Raw genomic sequence first — 22,834 nt, forward strand, 5'->3', positions numbered from 1 at the left:
ATTGGCAATAACCAGACAATTATGATAAGAGTAGAGATGTCACATGGGCTGCTATAGATATTAATTTAATGCTGTATGTGTCATTTGTTACAAATGGATACATTTTCTATGAGTCAGCCTAGCAGCTGCATGTTCTAACAGAACACTATCCTCACACAGAATCTGCTAACCTTGAGATAACTAAATGACAGTGTGTAACAGTCTCTTTACTATAAGACTGTTACAAAGTAATATATATATTTGAAGTCAGTCTAGCAGCTGTGTGTTCCAGCAGTTTATAAGACAAAGAAAATCTCCTATTGTGGAATCTAGACACATGGGACTGCTGGCCTGTGTCATACTATTTCTATGTAATACCAGTAACATGTATATAACTGTTACATAATTGTTACAAATGGATAAATCTTTGAGTCAGCCTAGCAGCTGCATGTCCTAACAGGACACCATAAATCCTTTACAGTGTAACAAATTGATTGGTAACACTTAAAGGCTGGAGAGCAGTTATATGCCTTACTAGCATACTCAATATACCACATTATTACACCAGTTACCACGATTATTGACAGCGCATTTGATATATTATATTACCCTCACACTGAGTCTGTTTACCTTTAGATAACTAAGTGACCGAATATGTAACAGTTTCTCTATCATAAGACTGTTACAAAGTGAGATAGATATATTTGGAAGTCAGTCAAACAGCTGTGTGTTTCAGCGGTTTATAAGAAAATTCCTCATTGTGGAATCTGGACCACTAAGGGTTATTATATATATAGCACATGGAATTGCCACATCTCCCTATATGATAATTTCATTACACTGTAACATAATAAGAATTAACTCTTTAACAGTGTAAATAGAGAGTAATGAATCTCTGACACATGGAATATATTATTTCTTAGATGAATTGGATAAACCATTATGACAGACACTTTGCTTCCTAATAAGAATTGAGGTGGCTATACCTCTAAGGAAAGCATTATTGCCTACGCCTAGATCAGATTAAATAAGATCTGGCTGAATATATGAAGGAAGGTTGCTATTTATATGAGAATTGGAATTGCTATATTCCTTAAGGCAACCCCACCGATTGATATATGTTGTCAATTAAGTATATCTGAACGGCTATATCTGGACCAGATTTAATAAGATCTGGCTGATTATATGAAGGAGGGCTGCTATTTATATTGGAATTGCCATATTCCTTAAGGCAACCGCACCTGTTGGTATATCTCGCCAATTAACTATATCTAAACAGCTAAATTAAAGCTATTCATCATTTTTTTAGTTTGGATATTAATAAATATGATCTTTCCATGATGCATAGAGATTTCCCTATCAAGTGATTCCTTATCCGATATAGAAAGCTATCCCCCTATGGTATTGAATTTAGGAATATAGTCTTAGGGGACACAGAGAAATAAGTGATCCCCATCTACCTAAGCACCCCACAAATTGGAGGTTAGCTTACCGGTTATACTCAATCACCCCCACAAATTCGCCAATGGGGATGGCTTCCCGGGAGGTAACCCCTATTGAGTGAAGGGAGTATATAGGATACGACCCAGTGGTACCTGACGACATAGATACTAACAGCTATTTAATAACATTACGCTAGAAAGTGATTATTAGCAACATATATATCTATATAAACAACCCCGCCAGGGTTGTGCCTTCAAAAATAATCACACACGGACACGCTTTTTAAACCTTTTTTTCACATCTCTTTATTCTTCTTATGCACATGTATGTTAGTTCTGTGATTTTAACCTTTATGTTTCACTGCAGTTTGGGATAATAATATTAATATTTATCCAATTTTAATACATACTTAATAAAGGTTATATTTTATGATTCATTCATTCTGTCCAGTGCGTCAACAGTGCAGATTTCTTCTTGTTTTTTCTCCCAAATTCTATAACAATGACAGTAAATGTTGTTACTTTTCAAACAGAACTTTCTTGACCATGCTACTTGCTTGAAAGATCTGGGAGCACATGGAAAACAGTACAAACCATGCAGTATCACAAGAGCCTTTATTTGATCTTTCATGAAGATAGAGCAGAATTGAGGACACGTCAACAATTTCTGCCGAAGGTGGTTCATCTTTCCACATGGTGCCTTTGGCCACTGACACCTTCGTTGAGTCAAAGTCTCTGGCTGTGGTCAGAACTTTGAAAATTTATGTCACCAGAACGGTTCAGATTAGGAAAACAGAGGCTCTGTTTGTCCTGTATGCTCCCAACAGGATTGGGTGTCCTGCTTCCATGTAGACCATTATGCGCTGGATCTGTGGTAAGATTCAGCATGCTCATTCCACGGCAGGATTGCCGTTACTGAAATAGGTGAAGACCCATTCTACTAGAAAGGTGGGTTCATCCTGGGCAGCTGGTCGGGGAGTCTCGGCATTGCAATTTTGCCGAGCAGCTATTTAGTAAACACTTTTGCTAAGTTTTACAAGTTTGATACCTTGGCTGATGATAACCTCAAGTTGGGTCATTCGGTGCTGCAGAGTCGTACGCACTCTCCCACCCGTTCAAGAGCTTTGGTATAACCCCATGGTTCTTAATGTGACCCCAGCATCCTCTAGGTCGTATGAGAAAATAGGATTTTAATACCTACCGGTAAATCCTTTTCTCTTAGTCCGTAGAGGATGCTGGGCACCCGTCCCAGTCCATACTGTGTCTGCAGTTATTACTTGTGGTTATACACATGTTGTGTTATGGTTCTGGTCAGCTTTTTGCTGCAATTGTTCATGCCGTTGGCTTGTGTTCTGTTGAATGCCACGTTCTGCGGCATGCTTAAGGTGTGAGCTGGTAAGATGCTCACCTTAGTTTAACAATAAATCCTTTCCTCGAAATGTCCGTCTCCCTGGGCTCAGTTCCTATAACTGGAGTCTGGAGGAGGGGCATAGAGGGAGGAGCCAGTTCACACCCTTTGAAAGTCTTAAAGTGCCCATGTCTCTTGCGGATCCCGTCTATACCCCATGGTTCTTAATGTGACCCCAGCATTCTCTACGGACTAAGAGAAAAGGATGCCCTTGCGCACTATCCTGACTTCTCCTCCCGTCTGCTTACTTTGTGCCTTCCAACGCACAATGCGAACTACAGGTGGTGCTGCAGGGCCCACACCCTTTTACTTGCCTTACAGAACAGCTCTGGAGCTGTTACAGTGCCCAGCTGCTGCAAGAAATCAGCTTGAATGCTTCAGGGGATGGGGCATGGCCAACATGAGCCCCACACCAAAGGAGGGTGGGGGTGTTTAATGCGAACTAGGGGTCATCCAAGCACCGCAAAAGGCCGCCATGCCCTGCATGCCCCTTTTCTCTTTTCATATGCAGATGAGGGTTCCAGCCAACTTTGGTCCACTGCTTGGATGACATCACCGTATGCAAATCCGTCTTCTGCAGACCTTCCCCCTGGAATGCTTGTACTAGTTGTTGCATATGGTTTGATATTTGATGGTGCTTCAATATTAGGCAGCCTTCCACCCTCCCATGTTCATCTGAACAGATGTGGTCTCCCTGCAGTTGTTGTCCCCAGACGAGAGTTCCCTTGTGCTGGGTGTCACCAGTGATAGTGACACCTCTGCCATGCTTGTAGCAGCTGGTCCTAAGATCTACGCCTCAAGCCCTGAGTGTTTGCCCTTGTGACTTGTTGATCATCATAGCGAAGCAGATGCTTACAGAAAACTGCAGGGGCTTAGATTGAAAATAAAAAAATTGATGGGTATAAGGTAGAGAGGAGCGGGTTCGGTTCTCCGAGAACCGAATTCCCGACGAACTCCACGTGGTTTACACTGGTCCGAGGCAGGCTCGGTTGTTCCCGCCTGACTCGGAAAACCTGAACAAGGGAAAATGTCATCATCCCGCTGTCGGATTCTCGCGAGATTCGGATTCCATATAAAGAGCTGCGCGTTGCCGCCATTTTTACTCGTGCATTGAAGAGAGAGCGGAGAGGACGTGGCTATGTTCTCTCAGTGGAAATCTCAATATCAGTGCTCAGTATCAGTGGTTACTTATTGCTGCTCAGTAATACTAGTAGTGTGTCTCTCCTGCTCAGTGTCAGTTCTCAGTAGTATCCTCATCAGTGCTCAGTATCACTGCTCATTGTCTTGTGCTGCATTGTGGTGCTCAGCATACTACAGTACATTACTAATAGTCCAGTGCTGCATCTTGCTGCTCAGTGTCAGTTCTAGTATCCTCATCAGTGCTCACTATCACTGCTCATTACATTGTGGTGTTCTGTATACTACAGTAACATAGTAATATAGTAACATATAGTAACATAGTTTTTGAGGTTGAATAGAGGCAAATTGCCCATCGTGTTCAACCTGTTTTAAGTTGTGATGATTCTACATACTTGCTGAATAATGTCTTATGACTAGTTAACTACTATAACTCATGTTACCCCCGGATTAACCATGTTGATATTTTAAGTATTATAACCTTGGATAGCTTTTTCATTCAGAAATGTATCCATTCCTTTTTTAAATCCAATTACAGAGTCCGCCATTACCACCTTCCCTGGCAGGGAATTCCACATCCTGATTGCCCTAACACTGAAGATCATAGTATCTCACCTGGCAGGTAAGTAGGAGTTGGGCTAGAGCTGTGGAGGATTGCTGCTCGGGCACCCCCTGTCAAGTGAAGGAGATCCAACTGAGGCAGCACAAGGGAACTCTTGAAAGAAGAACAAGGCTAGAGGAAGATCTGAGACAAAGAAATCTGACTTTTACCAGAGCTGACCAGAGGAAAGCACAAACACAGTCCCCCACTACCACAAATAATGCAGTCGAGTTTCCCACATTTGGGGAAATCACAGGGGTCAGCATACCCAGAGTGCAATGAATGAACCTCACCCTGGGAGAACAATCTTCATGACCATGGTATCTCCTATGCAAAATAAGTATGATTTGGGATAGGGCTGGGGAGGGCCGCTGCTCAGGCACATCTCTGTCAAGTAAAGGAGATTCAACTGAGGCAACACAAGGGAACTCTCATCTGGGGACAACAACTGCAGGGAGAACACATATTTTCAGATGAACATGGGAGGGCAGAAGGCTGCCTAATACTGAAGCACCCCCAAACAACAAACCAAATGCAACTACTAGTGCAAGCATTCCTGGGGGAAGGCCTGCAGCAGATGGATTTGCATATGGTGATGTCATCCAAGCAGTGGGTCAAAGTTGGCTTCAACCCTCGTCTGCATATGAAAATAAAAATGGGGTGTGCAGGGCATGGCGGCCTTTTGCGGCGCTTGGATGACCCCTAGTTCGCATTAAACACCTCCACCTTCCTTCGGTGTGGGGCTCATGTTGGCTATGCCCCAGCCCCTGAAGCATTCAAGCTGATTTCTTGCAGCAGCTGGGCACTGTAACAGCTCCAGAGCTGCTCTGTAAAGCAAGTAAAAGGGTGTGGGCCCTGCAGCACTACCTGTAGTTTGCATTGTGCTTTGGAAGGCACAAAGTAAGCAGACGGGAGAAGTCAGGATAGTGCACAAGGGCATAGAAGGGAGCGGCTCAAGAAAAGAGAAGTGGAAACAGACAGCAAACTAGGCTGGAGAGAGACCTGAGACAAAGAGATCTGAATTATACGAGAGCCGACCAGAGGAAACACAAATTATGTAATCAAGTGTCCCACATTTGGGGAAATCGTAGGAGCAGCACACCCAGAGTGCATTGGGTGAGCCTTGCCCTGGGAGAAGCACCTTCCTGATCATAGTATCTCACCTGGCAGGTAAGTAGGAGTTGGGCTAGAGCTGGGGAGGGTCGCTGTTCGGGCACCCCCCTGTCAAGTGAAGGAGCTCCAACTGAGGCAGCACAAGGAAACTCTCGAAAAAAGAACAAGGCTAGAGGAAGATCTGAGACAAAGAAATCTGACTTTTACCAGAGCTGACCAGAGGAAAGCACAAACACAGTCCCCCACTACCACAAATAATGCAGTCGAGTTTCCCACATTTGGGGAAATCACAGGGGTCAGCATACCCAGAATGCAATGAATGAACCTCACCCTGGGAGAACAATCTTCATGACAATGGTATCTCCTATGCAAAATAAGTATGATTTGGGATAGGGCTGGGGAGGGCCGCTGCTCAGGCACATCTCTGTCAAGTAAAGGAGATTCAACTGAGGCAGCACAAGGGAACTCTCATCTGGGGACAACAACTGCAGGGAGAACACATATTTTCAGATGAACATGGGAGAGCAGAAGGCTGCCTAATACTGAAGCACCCCCAAACAACAAACCAAATGCAACAACTAGTACAAGCATTCCTGGGAAAAGGTCTGCAGAAGACGGATTTGCATACGGTGATGTCATCCAAGCAGTGGGCCAAAGTTGGCTGGAACCCTCATCTGCATATGAAAAGAGAAAAGGGGTATGCAGGGCATGGCGGCCTTTTGCGGCGCTTGGATGACCCTTAGTTCGCATTAAACACCTCCACCCTCCGTCGGTGTGGGGCTCATGTTGGCTATGCCCCAGCCCCTGAAGCATTCAAGCTGATTTCTTGCAGCAGCTGGGCACTGTAACAGCTCCAGAGCTGCTCTGAAAGGCAAGTAAAAGGGTGTGGGCCCTGCAGCACTACCTGTAGTATGCATTGTGCGTTGGAAGGCACAAAGTAAGCAGACAGGAGAAGTCAGGAGAGTGCACAAGGGCATAGAAGGCAGCGGCTCAAGAAAAGAGAAGTGGAAACAGACAGCAATCTAGGCTGGAGAGAGACCTGAGACAAAGAGATCTGAATTATACGAGAGCCGACCAGGGGAAACACAAATTATGCAGTCAAGTTTCCCACATTTGGGGAAATCGCAGGAGCAGCACACCCAGAGTGCAATGGGTGAGCCTTGCCCTGGGAGAAGCACCTTCATGATCATAGTATCTCACCTGGCAGGTATGTAGGAGTTGGGCTAGAGCTGGGGAGGGTCGCTGCTTGGGTACCCCCCTGTCAAGTGAAGGAGATCAAACTGAGGCAGCACAATGGAACTCTCGAAAGAAGAACAAGGCTAGAGGAAGATCTGAGACAAAGAAATCTGACTTTTACCAGAGCTGACCAGAGGAAAACACAAACACAGTCCCCCACTACCACAAATAATGCAGTTGAGTTTCCCACATTTGGGGAAATCACAGGGGTCAGCATACCCAGAATGCAATGAATGAACCTCACCCTGGGAGAACAATCTTTATGACCATGGTATCTCCTATGCAAAATAAGTATGATTTGGGAAAGGGCTGGGGAGGGCCGCTGCTCAGGCACATCTCTGTCAAGTAAAGGAGATTCAACTGAGGCAGCACAAAGGAACTCTCATCTGGGGACAACAACTGCCGGGAGAACACATATTTTCAGATGAACATGGGAGGGCAGAAGGCTGCCTAATACTGAAGCACCCCCAAACAACAAACCAAATGCAACAACTAGTTCAAGCATTCCAGGGGGAAGGTCTGCAGAAGACGGATTTGCATACAGTGATGTCATCCAAGCAGTGGGCCAAAGTTGGCTGGAACCCTCATCTGCATATGAAAAGAGAAAAGGGGTATGCAGGGCAGGGCGGCCTTTTGCGGCGCTTGGATGACCCTTAGTTCGCATTAAACACCCCCACCCTCCTTCGGTGTGGGGCTCATGTTGGCCATGCCCCAGCCCCTGAAGCATTCAAGCTGATTTCTTTCAGCAGCTTGGCACTGTAACAGCTCCAGAGCTGCTCTGTAAGGCAAGTAAAAGGGTGTGGGCCCTGCAGCACTACCTGTAGTTTGCATTGTGCATCGGAAGGCACAAAGTAAGCAGACAGGAGGAGAAGTCAGGATAGTGCACAAGGGTGTAGAAGGGAGGGGCTCAAGAAAAAAGAAGTGGAAACAGACAGCAAACTAGGCTGGAGAGAGACCTGAGACAAAGAGATCTGAATTATATGAGAGCCGACTAGGGGAAACACAAATTATGCAGACAAGTTTCCCACATTTGGGGAAATCGCAGGGGCAGCACACCCAGAGTGTAATGGGTGAGCCTTGCCCTGGGAGCAGCAACTTCATGATCATAGTATCTAACCTGGCAGGTAAGTAGGAGTTGGGCTAGAGCTGGGGAGGGTCGCTGCTCGGGCACCCCCCTGTCAAGTGAAGGAGATCCAACTGAGGCAGCACAAGGGAACTCTTGAAAGAAGAACAAGGCTAGAGGAAGATCTGAGACAAAGAAATCTGACTTTTACCAGAGCTGACCAGAGGAAAGCACAAACACAGTCCCCCACTACCACAAATAATGCAGTTGAGTTTCCCACATTTGGGGAAATCACAGAGGTCAGCATACCCAGAATGCAATGAATGAACCTAACCCTGGGAGAACAATCTTCATGACCATGTTATCTCCTATGCAAAATAAGTATGATTTGGGATAGGGCTGGGGAGGGCCGCTGCTCAGGCACATCTCTGTCAAGTAAAGGAGATTCAACTGAGGCAGCACAAGGGAACTCTCATCTGGGGACAACAACTGCAGGGAGAACACATATTTTCAGATGAACATGGGAGGGCAGAAGGCTGCCTAATACTGAAGCACCCCCAAACAACAAACCAAATGCAACAACTAGTGCAAGCATTCCTGGGGGAAGGCCTGCCGCAGATGGATTTGCATATGGTGATGTCATCCAAGCAGTGGGTCAAAGTTGGCTTCAACCCTCGTCTGCTTATGAAAAGAGAAAAGGGGCATGCAGGGCATGGCGGCCTTTTGCGGCGCTTGGCTGACCCCTAGTTTGCATTAAACACCTCCACCCTCCGTCGGTGTGGGGCTCTTGTTGGCTATGCCCCAGCACCTGAAGCATTCAAGCTGATTTCTTGCTGCAGCTGGGCACTGTAACAGCTCCAGAGCTGCTCTGTAAGGCAAGGTAAAAGGGTGTGGGCCCTGCAGCACTACCTGTAGTTTGCATTGTGCGTTGGAAGGCACAAAGTAAGCAGACAGGAGAAGTCAGGAGAGTGCACAAGGGCATAGAAGGCAGCGGCTCAAGAAAAGAGAAGTGGAAACAGACAGCAAACTAGGCTGGAGAGAGACCTGAGACAAAGAGATCTGAATTACACCAGGTCCGTCATTATATTATATATACCTACAGTAGTTATATATATTTTTTTTTATATCATTAATTATCATCTCTATACTAGCAGACGCAGTACGGTAGTCCACGGCTGTGGCTATCTCTGTGTCGTCAGTGCTCATCCATAATTGTATACCTACCTACCTGTGGTGGAAGTTTTTTTCTATCTTCTTCATACTAGTAGTTTAGCAGTCTGCTGACAGTGTCCACCAGGTCCGTCATTATATTATATATACCTACAGTAGTTATATATATTTTTTTTTTATATCATTAATTATCATCTCTATACTAGCAGACGCAGTACGGTAGTCCACGGCTGTAGCTACCTCTGTGTCGTCAGTCACTCGTCATCCATAAGTATACTAGTATCCATCCATCTCCATTGTTTACCTGAGGTGCCTTTTAGTTGTGCCTATTAAAATATGGAGAACAAAAATGTTGAGGTTCCAAAAATAGGGAAAGATCAAGATCCACTTCCACCTCGTGCTGAAGCTGCTGCCACTAGTCATGGCCGAGACGATGAAATTCCATCAACGTCGTCTGCCAAGGCCGATGCCCAATGTCATAGTACAGAGCATGTAAAATCCAAAACACAAAAGATCAGTAAAAAAAGGACTCAAAAATCTAAATAAAAATCGTCGGAGGAGAAGCGTAAACTTGCCAATATGCCATTTACCACACGGAGTGGCAAGGAACGGCTGAGGCCCTGGCCTATGTTCATGGCTAGTGGTTCAGCTTCACATGAGGATGGAAGCACTCAGCCTCTCGCTAGAAAAATGAAAAGACTTAAGCTGGCAAAAGCACAGCAAAGAACTGTGCGTTCTTCAAAATCACAAATCCACAAGGAGAGTCCAATTGTGTCGGTTGCGATGCCTGACCTTCCCAACACTGGACGTGAAGAGCATGCACCTTCCACCATTTGCACGCCCCCTGCAAGTGCTGGAAGGAGCACCCGCAGTCCAGTTCCTGATAGTCAGATTGAAGATGTCAGTGTTGAAGTACACCAGGATGAGGAGGATATGGGTGTTGCTGGCGCTGGGGAGGAAATTGACAAGGAGGATTCTGATGGTGAGGTGGTTTGTTTAAGTCAGGCACCCGGCGAGACACCTGTTGTCCGTGGGAGGAATATGGCCATTGACATGCCTGGTGAAAATACCAAAAAAATCAGCTCTTCGGTGTGGAAGTATTTCAACAGAAATGCGGACAACAGGTGTCAAGCCGTGTGTTGCCTTTGTCAAGCTGTAATAAGTAGGGGTAAGGACGTTAACCACCTCGGAACATCCTCCCTTATACGTCACCTGCAGCGCATTCATCATAAGTCAGTGACAAGTTCAAAAACTTTGGGCGACAGCGGAAGCAGTCCACTGACCAGTAAATCCCTTCCTCTTGTAACCAAGCTCACGCAAACCACCCCACCAACTCCCTCAGTGTCAATTTCCTCCTTCCCCAGGAATGCCAATAGTCCTGCAGGCCATGTCACTGACAATTCTGACGAGTTCTCTCCTGCCTGGGATTCCTCCGATGCATCCTTGAGTGTAACGCCTACTGCTGCTGGCGCTGCTGTTGTTGCTGCTGGGAGTCGATGGTCATCCCAGAGGGGAAGTCGTAAGACCACTTTTACTACTTCCACCAAGCAATTGACTGTCCAACAGTCTTTTGCAAGGAAGATGAAATATCACAGCAGTCATCCTGCTGCAAAGCGGATAACTGAGGCCTTGGCATCCTGGGCAGTGAGAAACGTGGTTCCGGTATCCATCATTACTTCAGAGCCAACTATAGACTTGATTGAGGTACTGTGTCCCCGGTACCAAATACCATCTAGGTTCCATTTCTCTAGGCAGGCGATACCGAAAATGTACACAGACCTCAGAAAAAGACTCACCAGTGTCCTAAAAAATGCAGTTGTACCCAATGTCCACTTAACCACGGACATGTGGACAAGTGGAGCAGGGCAGACTCAGGACTATATGACTGTGACAGCCCACTGGGTAGATGTATTGACTCCCGCCGCAAGAACAGCAGTAGCAGCATCTCGCAAACGCCAACTCTTTCCTAGGCAGGCTACGCTTTGTATCACCGCTTTCCTGAATACGCACACAGCTGAAAACCTCTTACGGCAACTAAGGAAGATCATCACAGAATGGCTTACCCCAATTGGACTCTCCTGTGGATTTGTGGCATCGGACAACGCCAGCAATATTGTGCGTGCATTATATCTGGGCAAATTCCAGCACGTCCCATGTTTTGCACATACCTTGAATTTGGTGGTGCAGAATTATTTAAAAAACGACAGGGGCGTGCAAGAGATGCTGTCGGTGGCCACAAGAATTGCGGGACACTTTCGGCGTACAGGCACCACGTACAGAAGACTGGAGCAACACCAAAAACGCCTGAACCTGCCCTGCCATCATCTGAAGCAAGAAGTGGTAACGAGGTGGAATTCAACCCTCTATATGCTTCAGAGGATGGAGGAGCAGCAAAAGGCCATTCAAGCCTATACATCTGACCACGATATAGGAGGTGGAATGCACCTGTCTCAAGCGCAGTGGAGAATGATTTCAACGTTGTGCAAGGTTCTGCAACCTTTTGAACTTGCCACACGTGAAGTCAGTTCAGACACTGCCAGCCTGAGTCAGGTCATTCCCGTCATCAGGCTTTTGCAGAAGAAGCTGGAGACATTGAAGGAGGAGCTAAGACAGAGCGATTCCGCTAGGCATGTGGGACTTGTGGATGGAGCCCTTCATTCGCTTAACCAGGATTCACGGGTGGTCAATCTGTTGAAATCAGAGCACTACATTTTGGCCACCGTGCTCGATCCTAGATTTAAAACCTACGTTGTATCTCTCTTTCCGGCAGACACAAGTCTGCAGGGGTTCAAAGACCTGCTGGTGAGAAAATTATCAAGTCAAGCGGAACTTGATCGGTCAACAGCTCCTCCTTCACATTCTCCCGCAATTGGGGGTGCGAGGAAAAGGCTCAGAATTCCGAGCCCACCCGCTGGCGGTGATGCAGGGCAGTCTGGAGCGACTGCTGATGCTGACATCTGGTCCGGACTGAAGGACCTGCCAACGATTACGGACATGTCGTCTACTGTCACTGCATATGATTCTCTCACCATTGAAAGAATGGTGGAGGATTATATGAGTGACCGCATCCAAGTAGGCACGTCAGACAGTCCGTACGTATACTGGCAGGAAAAAGAGGCAATTTGGAGGCCCTTGCACAAACTGGCTTTATTCTACCTAAGTTGCCCTCCCACAAGTGTGTACTCCGAAAGAGTGTTTAGTGCCGCCGCTCACCTTGTCAGCAATCGGCGTACGAGGTTACTTCCAGAAAATGTGGAGAAGATGATGTTCATTAAAATGAATTATAATCAATTTCTCCGTGGAGACATTGACCAGCAGCAATTGCCTCCACAAAGTATACAGGGAGCTGAGATGGTGGATTCCAGTGGGGACGAATTGATAATCTGTGAGGAGGGGGATGTACACGGTGATGAATCGGAGGATGATGAGGTGGACATCTTGCCTCTATAGAGCCAGTTTGTGCAAGGAGAGATTAATTGCTTCTTTTTTGGTGGGGGTCCAAACCAACCCGTCATTTCAGTCACAGTCGTGTGGCAGACCCTGTCACTGAAATGATGGGTTGGTTAAAGTGTGCATGTCCTGTTTATACAACATAAGGGTGGGTGGGAGGGCCCAAGGCAATTCCACCTTGCACCTCTTTTTTCTTTTATTTTTCTTTGCGTCATGTGCTGTTTGGGGAGTGTTTTTTGGAAGGGCCATCCTGCGTGACACTGCAGTGCCACTCCTAGATGGGCCAGGTGTTTGTGTCGGCCACTTGGGTCGCTGAGCTTAGTCACACAGCTACCTCATTGCGCCTCTTTTTTTCTTTGCGTCATGTGCTGTTTGGGGAGTGTTTTTTGGAAGGGCCATCATGCGTGACACTGCAGTGCCACTCCTAGATGGGCCAGGTGTTTGTGTCGGCCACTTGGGTCACTGAGCTTAGTCATCCAGCGACCTCGGTGCAAATTTTAGGACTAAAAATAATATTGTGAGGTGTGAGGTGTTAAGAATAGACTGAAAATGAGTGGAAATTATGGTTATTGAGGTTAATAATACTTTGGGATCAAAATGACTCCCAAATTCTATGATTTAAGCTGTTTTTTAGGGTTTTTTGAAAAAAACACCCGAATCCAAAACACACCCCAATCCGACAAAAAAAATTCGGTGAGGTTTAGCCAAAACGCGTTCGAACCCAAAACACGGCCGCGGAACCGAACCCAAAACCAAAACACAAAACCCGAAAAATTTCCGGTGCACATCTCTAGTGGCCATGCCATGTCACTGTGCAGGAGCCAGCACCGCTCACACACTAGTCCCCGGTGCAGCCCCCAACCCCCGGGACACCCGGAGCAACAAAATGTAGATTCAGGCCACCAGGCCACGCCCCTACCTATGAAACCATGCCTCCTTTTTACCATTGCGCTACTTATCTGCGCGCACTGCATTACAATCTCCCTCGCCACCTCTCTGGGTGTCACCAGTGATAGTGACACCTCTGCCATGCTTGTAGCAGCTGGTCCTAAGATCTACGCCTCAAGCCCTGAGTGTTTGCCCTTGTGACTTGTTGATCATCATAGCAAAGCAGATGCTTACAGAAAACTGCAGGGGCTTAGATTGAAAATAAAAAAAATTGATGGGTATAAGGTAGAGAGGAGCGGGTTCGGTTCTCCGAGAACCGAATTCCCCACGAACTCCACGTGGTTTACACTGGTACGAGGCAGGCTCGGTTGTTCCCGCCTGACTCGGAAAACCTGAACAAGGGAAAATGTCATCATCCCGCTGTCGGATTCTCGCGAGATTCGGATTCCATATAAAGAGCTGCGCGTTGCCGCCATTTTTACTCGTGCATTGAAGAGAGAGCGGAGAGGACGTGGCTATGTTCTCTCAGTGGAAATCTCAATATCAGTGCTCAGTATCAGTGGATACTTATTGCTGCTCAGTAATACTAGTAGTGTGTCTCTCCTGCTCAGTGTCAGTTCTCAGTAGTATCCTCATCAGTGCTCAGTATCACTGCTCATTGTCTTGTGCTGCATTGTTGTGCTCAGCATACTACAGTACATAACTAATAGTCCAGTGCTGCATCTTGCTGCTCAGTGTCAGTTCTAGTATCCTCATCAGTGCTCACTATCACTGCTCATTGCATTGTGGTGTTCTGTATACTACAGTAACATAGTAATATAGTAACATATAGTAACATAGTTTTTGAGGTTGAATAGAGGCAAATTGCCCATCGTGTTCAACCTGTTTTAAGTTGTGATGATTCTACATACTTGCTGAATAATGTTTTATGACTAGTTAGCTACTACAACTCATGTTACCCCCGGATTAACCATGTTGATATTTTAAGTATTATAACCTTGGATAGCTTTTTCATTCAGAAATGTATCCATTCCTTTTTTAAATCCAATTACAGAGTCCGCCATTACCACCTTCCCTGGCAGGGAATTCCACATCCTGATTGCCCTAACAGTGAAGATCATAGTATCTCTCCTGGCAGGTAAGTAGGAGTTGGGCCAGAGCTGTGGAGGATTGCTGCTCGGGCACCCCCTGTCAAGTGAAGGAGATCCAACTGAGGCAGCACAAGGGAACTCTCGAAAGAAGAACAAGGCTAGAGGAAGATCTGAGACAAAGAAATCTGACTTTTACCAGAGCTGACCAGAGGAAAGCACAAACACAGTCCCCCACTACCACAAATAATGCAGTCGAGTTTCCCACATTTGGGGAAATCACAGGGGTCAGCATACCCAGAATGCAATGAATGAACCTCACCCTGGGAGAACAATCTTCATGACCATGGTATCGCCTATGCAAAATAAGTATGATTTGGGATAGGGCTGGGGAGGGCCGCTGCTCAGGCACATCTCTGTCAAGTAAAGGAGATTCAACTGAGGCAGCACAAGGGAACTCTCATCTGGAGACAACAACTGCAGGGAGAACACATATTTTCAGATGAACATGGGAGGGCAGAAGGCTGCCTAATACTGAAGCACCCCCAAACAACAAACCAAATGCAACAACTAGTACAAGCATTCCTGGGGGAAGTTCTGCAGAAGATGGATTTGCATACGGTGATGTCATCCAAGCAGTGGGCCAAAGTTGGCTGGAACCCTCATCTGCATATGAAAAGAGAAAAGGGGTATGCAGGGCATGGCGGCCTTTTGCGGCGCTTGGATGACCCTTAGTTCGCATTAAACACCCCCACCCTCCTTCGGTGTGGGGCTCATGTTGACAATGCCCCAGCCCCTGAAGCATTCAAGCTGATTTCTTACAGCAGCTTGGCACTGTAACAGCTCCAGAGCTGCTCTGTAAGGCAAGTAAAAGGGTGTGTAGTTTGCATTGTGCATTGGAAGGCACAAAGTAAGCAGACAGGAGGAGAAGTCAGGATAGTGCACAAGGGTATAAAAGGGAGGGGCTCAAGAAAAAAGAAGTGGAAACAGACAGCAAACTAGGCTGGAGAGAGACCTGAGACAAAGAGATCTGAATTATACGAGAGCCGACCAGGGGAAACACAAATTATGCAGTCAAGTTTCCCACATTTGGGGAAATCGCAGGGGCAGCACACCCAGAGTGCAATGGGTGAGCCTTGCCCTGGGAGAAGCACCTTCATGATCATAGTATCTCACCTGGCAGGTAAGTAGGAGTTGGGCTTGAGCTGGGGAGGGTCGCTGCTCGGGCACCCCCCTGTCAAGTGAAGGAGATCCAACTGAGGCAGCACAAGGGAACTCTCGAAAGAAGAACAAGGCTAGAGGAAGATCTGAAACAAAGAAATCTGACTTTTACCAGAGCTGACCAGAGGAAAACACAAACACAGTCCCCCACTACCACAAATAATGCAGTCGAGTTACCCACATTTGGGGAAATCACAGGGGTCAGCATACCCAGAATGCAATGAATGAACCTCACCCTGGGAGAATAATCTTCATGACCATGGTATCTCCTATGCAAAATAAGTATGATTTGGGATAGGGCTGGGGAGGGCCGCTGCTCAGGCACATCTCTGTCAAGTAAAGGAGATTCAACTGAGGCAGCACAAGGGAACTCCAGCATCCTCTACAGACTAAGAGAAAAGGATTTACCGGTAGGTATTCAAATCCTATTTTCTCATACGACCTAGAGGATGCTGGGGTCACATTAAGAACCATGGGGTTATACCAAAGCTCTTGAACGGGTGGAAGAGTGCGTACGACTCTGCAGCACCGAATGACCCAACTTGAGGATATCATCGGCAAGGATGCAGTGGCGTTAATGTTTCCTGGTGTCAACCTGTATTATTTCAGTAGATATTGAAATGAGGATGCATCTTGCTACCTTTCCAATGAAGCAAGTTTAATTTAGTAATAGGTGAAAAACCATCCCTACAAAGATGTTAATCAGATACTTGGCTTTGTGGACACTTTTCAGAGAACAAATTTGTTAGCATAAAAATAAAGCCAGAAAATGAAGAGCTGTTTAATCACTCAATTGGATTTTTTTGCCAGCATATTTCTTTTTCTCTGCAAACCACTGCTAAATTGTGCTTCCTAGCTGTTTTTATAAAATCACTGAATCAAATCTAACTCTGATTACATCAGAGAAGGCCAGGTACCCTACACCATAACAGGGGTTTTTGAAATTTTGACTTGTCTACTTAAAGATCACCAAAATCTGATAACAAGGTCAATTACATCCCTGGGTGGGATTGAACCACCAACCCTTTGGTTAATAACCAATCACACTAACCAATTGCGCCACAGAGACACTTTGCAAAAGTCCATACTGACAAAGGCTAATAAGCATTCATCTAGAACGTTTCCTAGAAAAACTTTAAAAAGTCAATAATCTGGAGAGTTTTTGTAAGATGTTTCTTCCATCAACCAACGAAGAAACACATTGTTACTTTCCCATGATGAGTGAGTGCTTCAAGATCTCTTGCACTTACATGTGCAGCAGAGTACTGTAATGAAAGCATGCTGGGTTCATAACCCAGAGGTAGGCAGATTGAAACTATCCTCTGCTATATGCATTTTTTTTTGTTAATTAAAGTAATCCAAAACTGGGATTGATATTTTTTCTCTTTTATTTTTACTTAAAGTACAATAACTTTTACCATTTTAATATGTTTTAATAGTATATTGACAGTATTGTTTTCTTTCAAAAATCCACTTAATTTTCTTTACCCGATTATTAAAATGGTAATTGACAAAAACAAACTACATTGTCACCAGAAGAGCAATACAAAATGTACAAGTGATATATTAAAATCATCTTTCCAGCTTGAATTTCAATGATGCATTGGGGCAACGATTTTGTGAGAAACATCTTCACCCTTAAATAAAGATTTTCTTAATTCCTTACCTGTGTGCTAATTAGATATCACCTTGTTTTCACATTAAACAGACTTCCACATGAGAAAGCAGCAAGGATGCAGTGGCGTTAATGTTTCCTGGTGTCAACCTGTATTATTTCAGTAGATATTGAAATGAGGATGCATCTTGCTGCCTTTCCAATGAAGCAAGTTTAATTTAGTAATAGGTGAAAAACCATCCCTACAAAGATGTTAATCCGATACTTGGCTTTGTGGACACTTTTCAGAGAACAAATTTGTTAGCATAAAAATAAAGCCAGAAAATGAAGAGCTGTTTAATCACTCAATTGGATTTTTCTGCCAGCATATTTCATTTTCTCTGCAACCCACTGCTAAATTGTGCTTCCTAGCTGTTTTTTGATAAAATCACTTAATCAAATCTAACTCTGATTACATCAGAGTAGGCCAGGTACCCTACACCATAAGAGGGGGTTTGAAATTTTGACTTGTCTACTTAAAGATCACCAAAATCTGATGACAAGGTCAATAACATCCCTGGGTGGGATTGAACCACCAACCCTTTGGTTAATAACCAAACACACTAACCGATTGCACCACAGAGACACTTTGCAAAAGTACATACTGACAAAGGCTAATAAGCATTCATCTAGAACGTTTCCTAGAAAACTTTAAAAAGTCAATAATCTGGAGAGATTTTGTAAGATGTTTCTTCCATCAACCAATGAAGAAACGCATTGGTACTTTCCCATGATGAGTGAGTGCTTCAGGATCTCTTGCACTTACATGTGCAGCAGAGTACTGCAATGGAAGCATGCTGGGCCCATAACCCAGAGGTAGGCAGATTGAAACTATCCTCTGCTATATGCATTTTTTTTTGTTAATTAAAGTAATCCAAAACTGGGATTGATATTTTTGCTCTTTTATTTTTACTTAAAGTACAATAACTTTTACCATTTTAATTTGTTTTAATAGTATATTGACAGTATTGTTTTCTTTCAAAAATCCACTTAATTTTCTTTACCCTATTATTAAAATGGTAATTGACAAAAACAAACTACATTGTCACCAGAAGAGCAATACAAAATGTACAAGTGATATATTAAAATCATCTTTCCAGCTTGAATTTCAATGATGCATTGGGGCAACGATTTTGTGAGAAACATCTTCACCCTTAAATAAAGATTTTCTTAATTCCTTACCTGTGTGCTAATTAGATATCACCTTGTTTTCACATTAAACAGACTTCCACATGAGAAAGCAGCAAGGATGCAGTGGCGTTAATGTTTCCTGGTGTCAACCTGTATTATTTCAGTAGATATTGAAATGAGGATGCATCTTGCTGCCTTTCCAATGAAGCAAGTTTAATTTAGTAATAGGTGAAAAACCATCCCTACAAAGATGTTAATCCGATACTTGGCTTTGTGGACACTTTTCAGAGAACAAATTTGTTAGCATAAAAATAAAGCCAGAAAATGAAGAGCTGTTTAATCACTCAATTGGATTTTTCTGCCAGCATATTTCATTTTCTCTGCAACCCACTGCTAAATTGTGCTTCCTAGCTGTTTTTTGATAAAATCACTTAATCAAATCTAACTCTGATTACATCAGAGTAGGCCAGGTACCCTACACCATAAGAGGGGGTTTGAAATTTTGACTTGTCTACTTAAAGATCACCAAAATCTGATGACAAGGTCAATAACATCCCTGGGTGGGATTGAACCACCAACCCTTTGGTTAATAACCAAACACACTAACCGATTGCACCACAGAGACACTTTGCAAAAGTACATACTGACAAAGGCTAATAAGCATTCATCTAGAACGTTTCCTAGAAAACTTTAAAAAGTCAATAATCTGGAGAGATTTTGTAAGATGTTTCTTCCATCAACCAATGAAGAAACGCATTGGTACTTTCCCATGATGAGTGAGTGCTTCAGGATCTCTTGCACTTACATGTGCAGCAGAGTACTGCAATGGAAGCATGCTGGGCCCATAACCCAGAGGTAGGCAGATTGAAACTATCCTCTGCTATATGCATTTTTTTTTGTTAATTAAAGTAATCCAAAACTGGGATTGATATTTTTGCTCTTTTATTTTTACTTAAAGTACAATAACTTTTACCATTTTAATTTGTTTTAATAGTATATTGACAGTATTGTTTTCTTTCAAAAATCCACTTAATTTTCTTTACCCTATTATTAAAATGGTAATTGACAAAAACAAACTACATTGTCACCAGAAGAGCAATACAAAATGTACAAGTGATATATTAAAATCATCTTTCCAGCTTGAATTTCAATGATGCATTGGGGCAACGATTTTGTGAGAAACATCTTCACCCTTAAATAAAGATTTTCTTAATTCCTTACCTGTGTGCTAATTAGATATCACCTTGTTTTCACATTAAACAGACTTCCACATGAGAAAGCAGCAAGGATGCAGTGGCGTTAATGTTTCCTGGTGTCAACCTGTATTATTTCAGTAGATATTGAAATGAGGATGCATCTTGCTGCCTTTCCAATGAAGCAAGTTTAATTTAGTAATAGGTGAAAAACCATCCCTACAAAGATGTTAATCAGATACTTGGCTTTGTGGACACTTTTCAGAGAACAAATTTGTTAGCATAAAAATAAAGCCAGAAAATGAAGAGCTGTTTAATCACTCAATTGGATTTTTTTGCCAGCATATTTCTTTTTCTCTGCAAACCACTGCTAAATTGTGCTTCCTAGCTGTTTTTATAAAATCACTGAATCAAATCTAACTCTGATTACATCAGAGAAGGCCAGGTACCCTTCACCATAACAGGGGTTTTTGAAATTTTGACTTGTCTACTTAAAGATCACCAAAATCTGATAACAAGGTCAATTACGTCCCTGGGTGGGATTGAACCACCAACTCTTTTGGTTAATAGCTGAACACACTAACCGATTGCGCCACAGAGACACTTTGCAAAAAGAATATACTGACAAAGACTAATAAGCATTCATCTAGAACGTTTCCTAGAAAAACTTTAAAAAGTCAATAATCTGGAGAGTTTTTGTAAGATGTTTCTTCCAGCAACCAATGAAGAAACACATTGGTACTTTCGCATGATGAGTGAGTGCTTCAGGATCTCTTGCACTTACATGTGCAGCAGAGTACTGCAATGGAAGCATGCTGGGCCCATAACCCAGAGGTAGGCAGATTGAAACTATCCTTTGCTATATGCATTTTTTTTTGTTCATTAAAGTAATCCAAAACTGGGATTGATATTTTAGCTTTTATTTTTACTTAAAGTACAATAACTTTTACCATTTTAATTTGTTTTAATAGTATATTGACAGTATTGTTTTCTTTCAAAAATCCACTTAATTTTCTTTACCCTATTATTAAAATGGTAATTGACAAAAACAAACTACATTGTCACCAGAAGAGCAATACAAAATGTACAAGTGATATATTAAAATCATCTTTCCAGCTTGAATTTCAATGATGCATTGGGGCAATGATTTTGTGAGAAACATCTTTACCCTTAAATAAAGATTTTCTTAATTCCTTACCTGTGTGCTAATTAGATATCACCTTGTTTTCACATTAAACAGACTTCCACATGAGAAAGCAGCAAGGATGCAGTGGCGTTAATGTTTCCTGGTGTCAACCTGTATTATTTCAGTAGATATTGAAATGAGGATGCATCTTGCTGCCTTTCCAATGAAGCAAGTTTAATTTAGTAATAGGTGAAAAACCATCCCTACAAATATGTTAATCAGATACTTGGCTTTGTGGACACTTTTCAGAGAACAAATTAGTTAGCATAAAAATAAAGCCAGAAAATGAAGAGCTGTTTAATCACTCAATTGGATTTTTCTGCCAGCATATTTCTTTTTCTCTGCAACCCACTGCTAAATTGTGCTTCCTAGCTGTTTTTATAAAATCACTGAATCAAATCTAACTCTGATTACATCAGAGAAGGCCAGGTACCCTACACCATAACAGGGGGTTTGAAATTTTGACTTGTCTGCTTAAAGATCACCAAAATCTGATAACAAGGTCAATTAAGTCCCTGGGTGGGATTGAACCACCAACCTTTTGGTTAATAGCCTTACACACTAACTGATTGCGCCACAGCGACACTTTGCAAAAGTACTTACTGACAAAGGCTAATAAGCATTCATCTAGAACGATTCCTAGAAACATTTTAAAAAGTCAATAATGTGGAGAGTTTTTGTAAGATGTTTCTTCCATCAACCAATGAAGAAACACATTGGTACTTTCCCATGATGAGTGAGTGCTTCAGGATCTCTTGCACTTACATGTGCAGCAGAGTACTGTAATGGAAGCATGCTGGGTCCATAACCCAGAGGTAGGCAGATTGAAACTATCCTCTGCTATATGCATTTTTTTTTTGTTCATTAAAGTAATCCAAAACTGGTATTGATATTTTAGCTTTTATTTTTACTTAAAGTACAATAACTTTTACCATTTTAATTTGTTTTAATAGTATATTGACAGTATTGTTTTCTTTCAAAAATCCAATTAATTTTCTTTACCCGATTATTAAAATGGTAACTGACAAAAACAAACTACATTGTCACCAGAAGAGCAATACAAAATGTACAAGTGATATATTAAAATCATCTTTCCAGCTTGAATTTCAATGATGCATTGGGGCAACGATTTTGTGAGAAACATCTTCACCCTTAAATAAAGATTTTCTTAATTCCTTACCTGTGTGCTAATTAGATATCACCTTGTTTTCACATTAAACAGACTTCCACGTGAGAAAGCAGCAAGGATGCAGTGGCGTTAATGTTTCCTGGTGTCAACCTGTATTATTTCAGTAGATATTGAAATGAGGATGCATCTTGCTGCCTTTCCAATGAAGCAAGTTTAATTTAGTAATAGGTGAAAAACCATCCCTACAAAGGTGTTAATCAGAGACTTGGCTTTGTGGACACTTTTCAGAGAACAAATTTGTTATCATAAAAATAAAGCCAGAAAATGAAGAGCTGTTTAATCACTCAATTGTATTTTTCTGCCAGCATTTTTCTTTTTCTCTGCAACCCACTGCTAAATTGTGCTTCCTAGCTGTTTTTTTATAAAATCACTTAATCAAATCTAACTCTGATTACATCAGAGAAGGCCAGGTACCCTACACCATAAGAGGGGGTTTGCAATTTTGACTTGTCTACTTAAATATCACCAAAATCTGATCACAAGGTCAATTACGTCCCTGGGTGGGATTGAACCACCAACCTTTTGATTAATAGCTGAACACACTAACCGATTGCGCCACAGAGACACTTTGCAAAAAGAATATACTGACAAAGACTAATAAGCATTCATCTAGAACGTTTCCTAGAAAAACTTTAAAAAGTCAATAATCTGGAGAGTTTTTGTAAGATGTTTCTTCCAGCAACCA

General features: G+C 43.2%; 9 non-coding genes and 1 pseudogene across 9 annotated transcripts; all 10 read right to left on the minus strand.

Moving 5' to 3' along the window:
- Positions 1-4,747: 4,747 nt before the first annotated feature.
- LOC135003834 (U1 spliceosomal RNA) lies at positions 4,748-4,911 on the minus strand. Its single transcript, XR_010204715.1, has one exon. It is a non-coding gene; the product is annotated as a U1 spliceosomal RNA (small nuclear RNA).
- A 671-nt stretch (positions 4,912-5,582) lies between these two features.
- On the minus strand, positions 5,583-5,745 carry LOC135004144 (U1 spliceosomal RNA). Its single transcript, XR_010204992.1, has one exon. It is a non-coding gene; the product is annotated as a U1 spliceosomal RNA (small nuclear RNA).
- Positions 5,746-5,897: 152 nt separating this feature from the next.
- On the minus strand, positions 5,898-6,061 carry LOC135003855 (U1 spliceosomal RNA). Its single transcript, XR_010204736.1, has one exon. It is a non-coding gene; the product is annotated as a U1 spliceosomal RNA (small nuclear RNA).
- Positions 6,062-6,732: 671 nt separating this feature from the next.
- On the minus strand, positions 6,733-6,895 carry LOC135004053 (U1 spliceosomal RNA). Its single transcript, XR_010204922.1, has one exon. It is a non-coding gene; the product is annotated as a U1 spliceosomal RNA (small nuclear RNA).
- A 152-nt stretch (positions 6,896-7,047) lies between these two features.
- Positions 7,048-7,211, minus strand: LOC135003848 (U1 spliceosomal RNA). Its single transcript, XR_010204729.1, has one exon. It is a non-coding gene; the product is annotated as a U1 spliceosomal RNA (small nuclear RNA).
- Positions 7,212-7,913: 702 nt separating this feature from the next.
- Positions 7,914-8,048, minus strand: LOC135004157 (U1 spliceosomal RNA; annotated as a pseudogene).
- A 152-nt stretch (positions 8,049-8,200) lies between these two features.
- Positions 8,201-8,364, minus strand: LOC135003897 (U1 spliceosomal RNA). The gene has a single exon (XR_010204775.1). It is a non-coding gene; the product is annotated as a U1 spliceosomal RNA (small nuclear RNA).
- Positions 8,365-14,784: 6,420 nt separating this feature from the next.
- On the minus strand, positions 14,785-14,948 carry LOC135003860 (U1 spliceosomal RNA). Its single transcript, XR_010204741.1, has one exon. It is a non-coding gene; the product is annotated as a U1 spliceosomal RNA (small nuclear RNA).
- A 655-nt stretch (positions 14,949-15,603) lies between these two features.
- Positions 15,604-15,766, minus strand: LOC135003981 (U1 spliceosomal RNA). The gene has a single exon (XR_010204860.1). It is a non-coding gene; the product is annotated as a U1 spliceosomal RNA (small nuclear RNA).
- Positions 15,767-15,918: 152 nt separating this feature from the next.
- On the minus strand, positions 15,919-16,082 carry LOC135003911 (U1 spliceosomal RNA). The gene has a single exon (XR_010204789.1). It is a non-coding gene; the product is annotated as a U1 spliceosomal RNA (small nuclear RNA).
- Positions 16,083-22,834: the final 6,752 nt, after the last annotated feature.

The sequence above is a fragment of the Pseudophryne corroboree genome, unplaced genomic scaffold (genome assembly GCF_028390025.1).
Source record: "Pseudophryne corroboree isolate aPseCor3 unplaced genomic scaffold, aPseCor3.hap2 scaffold_191, whole genome shotgun sequence".
NCBI lineage: Eukaryota > Metazoa > Chordata > Amphibia > Anura > Myobatrachidae > Pseudophryne > Pseudophryne corroboree.